The sequence below is a fragment of the Sceloporus occidentalis genome, unplaced genomic scaffold (genome assembly GCF_023333645.1).
Source record: "Sceloporus occidentalis isolate IW3139 unplaced genomic scaffold, rSceOcc1.0.p SCAF_66, whole genome shotgun sequence".
NCBI lineage: Eukaryota > Metazoa > Chordata > Lepidosauria > Squamata > Phrynosomatidae > Sceloporus > Sceloporus occidentalis.
This window is the reverse complement of record NW_028317046.1, coordinates 5,235,130-5,246,283: the sequence shown is the minus strand read 5'-3', so window position 1 is coordinate 5,246,283 and position 11,154 is coordinate 5,235,130. Positions and strand designations below refer to the sequence as shown.

Below are 11,154 nucleotides of genomic sequence, written 5' to 3'. Positions count from 1 at the left end.
TTTATAATAGATTTGCTAATTTGCTTTGTTTTTCACACTAATTTTTATTAACACAGCTGTATCGCTTATTCTTCAGAGCCCCTGTAATCTTGGTTTATCGTGTAGTTGTAATAATGTTGTGTGTGACACCCAATAATGATACATTTCACTATGTCGTATTTTTTCACAAAATAAGACATTGAATGCTCTGAAAGCGAACGCCATTACTGCCTTTCTAAATTAAAATAATGTGATAGACTTTTTCTTCTATCCTAAAGTGCCATAATACATAAATACAAAACTATTGTAAAACATAAACATACGCAGCTTTACTTATCTCTGATTTATCTGAAAATGTCTTGTTCAACAGATTTCTGTGGTTCACTGACAATCCCTCTAAATCTACCTTCTCATGGAGAATTCGCTTATACCAGAAGAGTCCTTATGGACTCAAAAAAACAAAACAAAAAAAGTCTTATCAATGTAGTCCGGGACCTGTTGCACTAAATGCCCAGCAGGAGACGTGTATGGCTACATTTTGGTTTCGCTGGCCTCGCTGTGTTCTGCGAGTACAAAGGCCGGGTTATCATATCCTGTCTTTATCTTTGCCCTCGCGTCCTTTTCATTATATAGACAAAAGGCGCAGTGCGGTGTTTCCACCTCCACTGTTTTGCTGAAGTTGGAGAAATCTACCCGATATTTGCCTTCCTTGGTTTTTGATACAATTGGTGCAAATCGATACCCCCAGCGTATCTCATCTGGGATATAGGAAGTGCGGACTTGGCAGGTGGCACTCGTGGCCTCCACTGTACCATCGAGGAAGACCACCAATTCGAACTCATGCTGGAGTAATGTCTCGGCTGACATTTCGAAGAAAGGACTTTTTTTGTCTATGACATGATAGATGGTCAACGGAGAAACAAAAAACAGATTCTCATTCCCAGCATCCACTAAAAATTCAATATTAACTTGATCTAAAATAATGGTTTCCCCTTCAGGCGTCACCGTGGTTTTCAGTAGTTTTCCGTAGATGTGACTACCTATTAACATGGTCTTCCTGAGGTTTGCCACTCTGATGAGTAGGCAGAGCTTTCCACCTCTTTTACTGATGACAGCATTTTTACTAAAAGTGATGGTTTTTCCCCTTTTCTTTGGTCGAGAAATTTTGGCCAGGATAGCCCCACACATGAAAGAGTTGATTATAACTCCTAGAATGGACTGAATAACAAGAAGAAAAATAGCTGTGCCGCACTGCTCGGTCACACATCGAAATCCATAACCAATAGTTACTTGAGTTTCCAGAGAAAAGAGAAAGGATGAAGTAAGTCCATTAATGTTTTCCACGCATGGGGTGTGGTTAACAGGAGGGTTAAACTCTGGAAGATCCTTGTGCAGATACGCAACGGCGTACCACAGCAAGCCAAAAAGAAACCAGCTGCCCAGAAACGCTGAAATAAAAATGGTCATCTTGTACCTCCATCTGAGGTCCAAGATCGTGGTCCAAATGTCAGCCAAGAATGCCAACCGTGATTCCTCTTCCACGTTTCCAAACTCGATGTTGCATCTTCCATCCTTAGACACGAGTCTGTTTCTTGACCTCTTGTGTCCCGAGAACAAATTGGTATTTAATTTCCTCCTGAGGTAGGAGAACATTCTTATCGATGTTACCTAGAATACAAGAAATCAGACATTTTGTTTTAATCTCCCAATGGCAGACTGCACATTATGTACAACAGAAAAGTCACTCTTAGAGGTACATCTGTGTATAAAACCAAACTCATTGGCTGTTGGGTTTATCTTTTTATTTAACAGCAAAAGTTGTTGGATTTTACCTTATTTTGCTTCCTGCTTTGCTGTAATCCTCTTCACTGATTAGTGAAATGCTCGGTTCCAAGTTCATCTTTTTATTTTAGCATGAGAAAAGTAAAAAACTAACTAGAGTTGGCAGGGTATGAAGATATGAGATCAACGTAATGGGAATGCTTCACAATAACAAGATACCTGTCCCTTTTAACTGCGGGCGAGTCTCCTTGAATGTTCAATCAAATCTGTGTTTTATTCTTCAAATGATGCGATTTCGGCAGCTATATGTTTCTTTGGGGGTCCTAACAAAGCACAAGATGGTCTAAAAGTATAAACTAATTATGAGACCTAAACGTATTATAATTTACTCCCCCCATATTTAGTCATGACATTTATAGAAAAGGGTTATTTTTGTGTCCAATTATTGTATATTGCATGTCTATCCCTCATCATCCCTGGCTTCCAGACAGAATAGTAGGCAATAGTTTTGATACAAATATGTTGACAACTTGTTTCAAGTAATCAATTTTTTTTTCTTATACAAACTAGGGGAGCGTACAACCTAAAAAAAACAGAAAAAGCATACACCATGGGGCATCCAACCTGCGGCCCTCCAACTGCTGCAGGACTACGTCTCCCATCCTCATCAGCCAGCCCCTTAGCTGAAAGAGCATTATGGGAGATGTAGTCCTGCAGCAGCTCGAGGGCCACAGGTTGGACGCCCCAGGCATACACCTTCAGATTTCCCGGAAACAGTGCATACCAAGTGTATAGCGTTCAAAAAAACTTTCGAAGGCATAAATATTGGGGATTCCATCATACTATATGGCCATACATTGCTTCGCCCCCCACTATGTTAAAGTACCCTTAGGAATCACCAAACTAATTTTTGGTGAAGCAGCTGTGTACTGGAGATTTTTCAGACAGGTATAAATCTGTAAACCAAGTAATAGTACAGAGCTAAAAACAATAAGAAAACAAAATAATGTGGAATATAAGACAGTATATCCTGGGAGTAAAGTACGCAATGATGAGGCAGTAGTAGTAAATCAGAATCTGGATAATTGATACAATAACTCTTCGACAACATTTGGTACCGAACTGGGAGTTTGAAGATTTTTGTTCTAAACATAATGTATACCTTCTATAGATTTGAGTTTTTGTATTTCTCTGTTAAGTTATTCCTACCACTATCCTTATGAAGGAAACATTGATAGAGCGAGGACACTAATAATGTCGGTCAAACGTGATTCTTAAAATGCCAATCCTGGGCGTGCAAAGTGATCTGGAAATTGTGTCAGAAGGGATTTGACCTGTGCCTCATAATGCTATGGATTACCTTTTTAGTTATTGACCTTTTTTAATTATACCGAGATATGTGTGTTTGGGATACTAGATGCACAATATCTGTTTTCTTTGGTTGTTTTCTGTCTATCGGCCTGTTCAAAAATTATTTCCAAAACAACAATCATCCTTCCGTATAAAATATTTGTAATGGCATGAAATACCCTGGTCCCCAAAAGAAAAGTATCCTGTGTCCTAGCTCAAGGACAGATCAACCATCTTATTCTAGACAGGCTGTCCAGGAACAGCAAACTTTAATCATTAACTGCACTGCTGAATCCTGCGGCAGTTTAATGAGGGACATAAATATTATGGCTAGAAAAAATGGGTAAGTTCCACAGTAGGGTTTTCAGCAAGCATTAAGAGAGTGACTTGCAGTATCGTAATGAAATTCTGGCTCATAAAGACATGGTTGGATGAGTTTGGTGTGGAAGAACAAGCTGCACAGATCCCTGACCTCAAAAATTGAACACATTTGGGATGAACTGGAATGGAGATTGTGAGCTCCAACATCAGTGTCTAACATCCTAAATGCTCTACTGGATGAATGGAAGCCGTTATGGCTGCAAAGGGGGGGGGGGGGGACCAACTTCATATTAATGTCTATTTAGAATGTGATGTCATCAAAGTCTCCGTTTGTCCATATAGTGTATGTGTACTAAACCTGAAATTTCCCAATCTATTTGCGCACGCTGTCTGTAGATTTAAACTATTACTTGTGTCCTTTTTAATGTATAATACTGATGCGGTGTGTTTTTTTTGGTTTGTTATATATATATATATCTGTCAACCTGCCATAATAAAGGCTTAATTTGGGAAACACTGAGAGCAAATGCCAAATGTGTGGCGAGCTCGGGGACCCATAAAGACAAACACAGGAAAAGTGATAACGGAAACAAGGCGTAAAAGCTTAGGGATTTGGCATCACAGATGTGAATTGTCACCTTCACAGAGATGTTTCAGCTGACTGAACAGTTCAAATCATATGAAGTTGTTTGAAAACCAGCACATCCCTGGGTTAGAACATTAAGGCATATTAAAGCATTTCTTATCGCAAGTATGTTCTAAAAGGAATTTATGATGCAAATTCTTTTCAGCTTTATATAAGAGTGGTATCATAAAGTAAAGATTTGATCTTTTTATGAATAAATCTGGTGCAATGTTTAAAGGGGGTATTATCACCATAAAACACAACTGAAGGGGCTTCTATGGAGATAGGCCCAGTTTTTAAACTTTCTTTAAGAGTCGATGTTACTTCTGTATAAATTCATTGCAAACACACAGTAGAGTGCCTGAAAAAGAGACCTCCGTGTCCTCTGAGTTGTAACTCTGTGCTACTGCTTGAATGGTTTCATGCATTTTCTTCTTGCTTTGTAAACCAACAAATAATTTGCATTGATCTTTATATTATTTTTATAGAAATAAAGCAATGATAATTGGTGTGCATATTTAATGGAGCTTCTTAGCGTTATAAAATTCTGTGAAATGGATTATAAAATGTTTTTGGTGACCGTAGATATTGACTGGGTCAGAGGTTCGTTAAAGAAAAATAGTGAGTTTAAATGCTGTGAAGCATTTTATTTTTGTTGCTTGATAATGCTATGTTTGCACAATCAGGTTTCGTTTCTTTTGCCAGTTTATATGATTTTTCATAAAGGGCAAAATTTGAGAAGCGACTGTTATAGAATGTTTTACAAATTTTATTGTTTGTGCATTTTTTTTTGCTTTTTATGGCTTACCACGAGGTGGTTAGAGAAGTTTTATCTTTGCATAGTGAATGAGCCATAACTATATTGAGCTGTCATGTGGTAACGTTAAACAATGCTTTAAAGTGAATTTGTGCAATAAACTGCCTCTGAGCATCAGGCTTGAGGTAAAAATAATCATATTAAGTAAACAATTAACTTATTTTCCCATAATTTTTGAAGTGTTTACATGAGATATGCTATACACTCATTTCAGAGGCTTGCATGGCATCTGGTTGTCGACTTGCTCGCTCAGAATCCAGCAGTCTGGACCTGCGCGGCATGCGTATGGCTCCTGTTTCCTGCACAGACAGATTTACACTAAACTTGTGATATTGAGGACTTTAATACTATTGTCATTAACAATCTATAGACATGACCATTCATTTAAATGTGAAGCAAAAAATTAATTTCTTAATTTTTCCGTGAAGAGGAATTAAGTTATTGTTTGATGGAAACTATAAAATCAGTTTCTACAACCTTTCACCTTCCAACTGGATGTTCTCTAGGGCTCAATACCATCATGCTTTTGTTTAAAAAAAAAAAATAGTTGCTGCAGCGATAATCTCGTATCACCTCGGGCATAAATGTGCCTCCTGGCTCTCCCTCGTCAAATCTTGCATTGGCTTTGTAAGTGTGCATTCACATCCGCTTATAAATAGTGATTTTGAGGATACATTTGACTTGATGATTCTTTTATTTATATAGTGCCAGCAATTTACGCAGCGATTAATACAATATATATATTCAAGGGGTATGACAAGACAAGAATTGACAGAGTAAGACAAACTGATACATTACGTGGAGAGGCTCGGTTTGCAAGCTTACAATCTTGATAGCTGGTTATTGCAAAAACCTACATTTGTGAGTGACTGGAGAATTATATGGCTTCTGTAACAAAGGTGGGTTATTCACTTGAGTGAGAACTGAGTTTGTAGGAGAGTTAAGATTTAATTATAAATTCTGCACGTCCCCAGAAATATTTCTCTACTAGAAGAGTTTGGCAGACACTGTATGATTTATAGTTACATCAATGGGATTTCTTGATTGAGCTATGCATTATGCAGGGCCAGCTCACAAACACTCTGAATAAATATACCCCAGCAAAGAGTTTAACTACACATGGCAGCTATTACATCTACATTTAATACAAGTATAGTGATTAAGCCATTCTTTTTCTTAACTGTGCATCTTGTAACAAAAATACTTATAAATCCACCACAACCAAGTTAATTTATATAGCCAACATGTTGCATGCCTGACCCTCTTAACTGTCTCAAAATTCTGCCTTCTGCAGCCAATTTATGAGTTCTAATCATAATTTTCAGTGATAGATTCCTCTCTACTTTGGGGGACATAACATTCCCATTTGGCATTCTATAAACTTCACTTTGTCTGTTATTTCACTCCCGGCATCGCCTCTGCAAGTCAATAATGACTCAAAAGTTTTTACGTGAAGCTGAACAGCAGAGACCTGCGGTCTCCGGGGGCTGAGGTTTGTGAAACGGCTTGCTCTCACCTTCATCCTTATCCAATATTAAATACACCAAAAGATCACTTCATCTCTGAAGGCCAACTAGATTGTTTGGTACTAGAACTTTTTTTTTTTTCCAATTTAGTTTAATATTGGGGATTACCCCCCCCATTATTTGTTTAATTCTGTTTTATTCCAATCACGCTCTGCATACAACCAGTATCCTCCCGTGTGAACCATCACGCAGATCTTTAATCTGTACCTTGTTACACCGTCTGCTGCCCTTCCAGCAAGTCGCAGGATGGTGGGTTATATCTACACTCCAGCAGCCTTTAGCTGCCTGTAATGAGAACAACCTTATATATATGCAGCCGGCTTCTTCTACCTGTAGAAAGGTGAAGGGGGAGTGGAGTGAATTGCTTTAACCATTTCAAGACATTAAACTATATGAGGCCAGAGCTAGAAAAAGCCGTATCCGTTATTGTTATTGCCACCTCCTTCTATAAATGGGCAGCATTTTTACATTTGAAGTTGAATGCTAAACAAAGACTACAGTATGTGCCTCAACTATATGTCCTGCACAGTGTGTGTATATTATTATAACATTTTATTATTTGCTGAAAGTTTGTTCAATTTGTAACACCCTGGCAATGAGAAACATTTTAAAGAATATTTGGATTCTATGTTTCATTATAAGGACTGTTAATAACCAGCCTACTTATTTTTCTGTGTTTATCGAACTGTTTAGTGTGGATACAGCACCACTTGTTCCCTTTGATATATTTTCTATTATCTGTAATTTCCTTTCCTCCTTTTTAATATTTCCCCTAGAATTCTAGGACCCTGAGTATGGATGTTCTGCACTGTAATCATCAGGTAATTTCCACTACAAAACACGGAACGCTTTAAAAGATGCTCAGCGGATGAACTGACATGCTGTCCTCATGCTGCTATACGTCTCTTCTTGCGAAATAAGCATTTCGCAAGATAGGGGAATGGCTGTGCTGCGACTAAGTGCTTACTCGAGAGTGTATTTAAAGTGAATGTGCTTAAAACAGGGTATGCTTGTAATAGTTTAATAATATATAATAAGCCAGGCCTGGGTCTGTAAGGTTCCTCCAATTCCCAGCTCTCTTGCCAGGCAGATTATCCCTGCAGATTAGGTCTGAAGGTGACATTTCAGACTATTTTATGTAGAAAGGTGCATAAGGAGGTAAAGTTTGAAGGGTATATTTACCTGTAACAAAAACCTCTGCAACCTAACAGCCGCTTTCTCTTCAGTCTATATAACTTTTGTTCTCTTTTGTATGATATACTTTGTTGTCTTATTTTTTTCCCACGATAGTCAATGCAGCAGGTACGCGAGTCACGGAATGCCACTAATCTTTGGAAACCATTACCTAATATACTGGGTCTGCTTGGCTAGTGATTAAATGTGAGAGGTGGGAAAGGTTAAGGCTGAGGACACATTGAGGTATATTTGAAGCCCCCAGATTTGCTCCGTTGGGGTGGTCTCTCAGTGAAGTTACTAGAACTTGTAGTGTGTTTTCCATGGAAATATTATTATTTTTTGTTCAAATCTGTTTATTGACAGTGGTAAAAGCGATAAACAATAAAGCAGAAGTACACCGAGTAAGGCATAGTGTAATAAGAGTCAATGCAGACATGACATAACGGAAACACATCCTCAGACGGAAATATTATTTTAAGTAACAGCCAAGTAATGAAGTAATGAAGTTTCCCATAGTTTATATTTATTAACCCTATTCTGCACATAGAAAGCATATATATAACATGAGCAAATGCAGTATATCTGCAACTGATTGTGCTCATTAGTGGCCGGTTTTATCCTTCAATGCATCCTCTGCCTTGGAGCCATTCTCCCAGATATATATGTAATCCATTCATACAGGTAAATTCTCAGATGCACAACATGTATAGTATAGTATAGTATAGTAATAGCATTTTGTTAGTTGAGTTGGTATATGTATATAAAAAAAAACGAAAAAAAAAATACCTTATATATATTTTGAAATCATTTCCTTCACACTTTCTTGAGATACTATGAAGGTACTAGATGTACAACAATGTGAGGGGAACTTCATGGCTTCGTATCCACAGTTGGCTACTCAAGTTTTCTCAGCTCCGGTCCCATCTGTATTAGATATGGACTGGGTCGTCCTCTCAATCAACAGAGACATGTATTTTCATTTAATACATGTCTGTTTTATTCTGTCGGGTTAATGTTTTTTTTTCTCAATTTTGTTGCTAAATATACCAGTTTAAAGAATGAAATGGATGTTCCCTCTAGCTCCTCTGGATGTGATTTGGTTCATTTTTTATGTTGCTGCATTTTTCCCTTAAGGCATTACGAACAGGAAGCGTAGCTGTTATAATCAAGTACCAACATCAGACTTGAAATGTTACTCTGTAAGTTTGGGCTCCACACGACCCAAAACAACCCAGCAGATGGAGCTGTTCCCTGGGGCAGGTACTGCAGTGTTCATAGGAACAAATTATCACAAAAATCAGAAGTTTGGGATGAGGCAAGGCAGCCTTCACTTTATTGTAAAGCATCCTAATTAAGTTCATGATCAAAATAATAAAAATTTGACTATACCGCTTTGTTAAAAGCCATATGCTGTGTTTAAAGTAAACATGTTCAATATCAACTTCCCTGCAATCGTAGAAGGGTCTACAAATAAACTCTAGTCTGTGACAATTATGATTTCTGATCCAATGTTTGTGAAGTTTCTGCTTCTTACTAATGTCTCGTATGTAGAAAAGCTGCGACAGAGACTCTTTTGGTCATTATTGTATACTGGTGCTTGTGCTTGCTTGAGTGCCTTAGCAACACAATATGTACATAAATAACCTGCCACAATGCCCTGGCACACAGACTGTGACAATCTTCCCGTTATCACGGCCTGGCAGTGACACGTTGATCTGTAAAGCAGGGCTGTTAGCAATCAATCTCGCACAGGGCAGCTGGATGGCATTCAGCCGGCGGAGAATCCCAGCGCTTATCCCTCTCGCTGCTGGCGGCTCTGGGTAGTGCCGGGACAGATAGGTATTAATGGCCGTTTCAAATATCAAATACGTTATGTTTATTCACATAAAGCCAGCAAATTCAGTAGGACTATGGAAATAATAATGTATTATTTGACAATATCATTAACATATGTTATGACATACTGGTATAGAAGGAGGGGGGTCCTTGGTCTTGAGAGCTTTTACTCTATAAGGAAAATATTATATTATGGAGACCCTGGTATTACTGAAATGTTGCATGAAAAAAGGTGGTATTCTGGTGAGTCTTGTGGAAAAGCATCTAGACATGTGAGCAACTCTCTCTGTCTAGATTTATCCATCTCCCGCTTCATTGAGAAAAAAGCGATGTTCTGGATCACATTGGAACCCCCACCCACAGCCCTCTCCCCTCCCAGCACATAACACAGTGGCAGCTGGGGGGTTAATGTCTGTCACTAGAGGCAGATAGCTGGGAGCAGAGAGTGATAGAGCAGAGGATACGGGGACGGAGGGAGAGGCAGTGTCAGAAAGTAGCAGCCCATCTCTGCCTTGTTCCCCACCACATACATCTTTGAGGTCTCCATCCTGCACGTACGGTAACGCTTTTCTTCTGATATTCTACTATTTGTGAAACATTTGTGCCATGCATGGAGCTGTTGATACCCACACCTGGGTTTTGGGATCTGTTTGATTTAAGGCACGGTTAGACCTGTACTACAATGTGATGAATGTTAAAAGTTTGTAGCTTCTGCTTTATGTGCTGTACCAGTTTAGATGTTTATAGGTATAACATGCATGTTTGTAATGTTTTTTTATTACATTTACATAACATACATTAGACACAAACGATAAAAGTCCGGGTTTTTTTTGTTGCATACACCACGTGTGTAGTTGCTGTTGTTTACGCTGCGAGAGGACAGGAATGATGGAAACAGAACTGAAATTAGGATCGAGGAATCATTAAAAGATCCTTTAGTTTTATTACCTGGGCAGAGGTTATAAAGAATCATAGACTGATACATTATCTTTAAGAATATATAGGACATTAATGAAAAATAATTTAAATCTTAACAAGCAGTGATTACATGTTTAACCTTTGCAGCAGTTTGGCCTTTTTTTTCCTTTTTCTAATTTTGTTCTTTGCCCCCAATAGTGATAAATACCTGTATCATTGTAATTTCACTTGTTTTCTTTGTACGTTTCTGCCTGAAACAGTTACTTTATGGCATTTTTCTGGATGTCGGTCTTTATACCTCCTCCAAATTTAGCCCAGGAATTAAGAACAACAGTGTTATAGGTTTGTCACAGGATCTCTATAATCAGAGACTGAAGTAACTGAGTGCTGTCAAGTGAACTTTGTTAGATGTAACAAGTCAGCAGCTAATATGTATAGAGGATCGAAGACAAAAGGTAATTTGCCTTTAAAAAAAACAACAAAAAAACCTCCAAGGTGCAGGTTGGCCTTGAAGATGCAGAATAAGAAGGTGTGTGTTTATGGCCAGCCAGTAAATGGAGGGAAATAGATGAGTTTATCAAACAACCCACCACATCCATGAAACAATATTATAATTTAATAACCCAGTTAGTGCATTCAGAGTCCTCATTCATCCTCAGCTCAGTGTCTGCTCTCTGCTCCAGATTGACAAACTCTGTGTTTTTGATTTGCTGCTGGGTGGCTTGGCGTTCGGAAGGCTGTGTTTGTGGATAACTGTAGCCATTTTCTTGTTAAAATTTGGAAACATGCAAGAGTCTTTAACTCTTTTTGTGGCAGATGGAGGA

General features: G+C 38.3%; 1 pseudogene; it reads right to left on the bottom strand.

Moving 5' to 3' along the window:
* Positions 1 to 510: 510 nt before the first annotated feature.
* On the bottom strand, positions 511 to 1,632 carry LOC149286940 (ATP-sensitive inward rectifier potassium channel 1 pseudogene; annotated as a pseudogene).
* Positions 1,633 to 11,154: the final 9,522 nt, after the last annotated feature.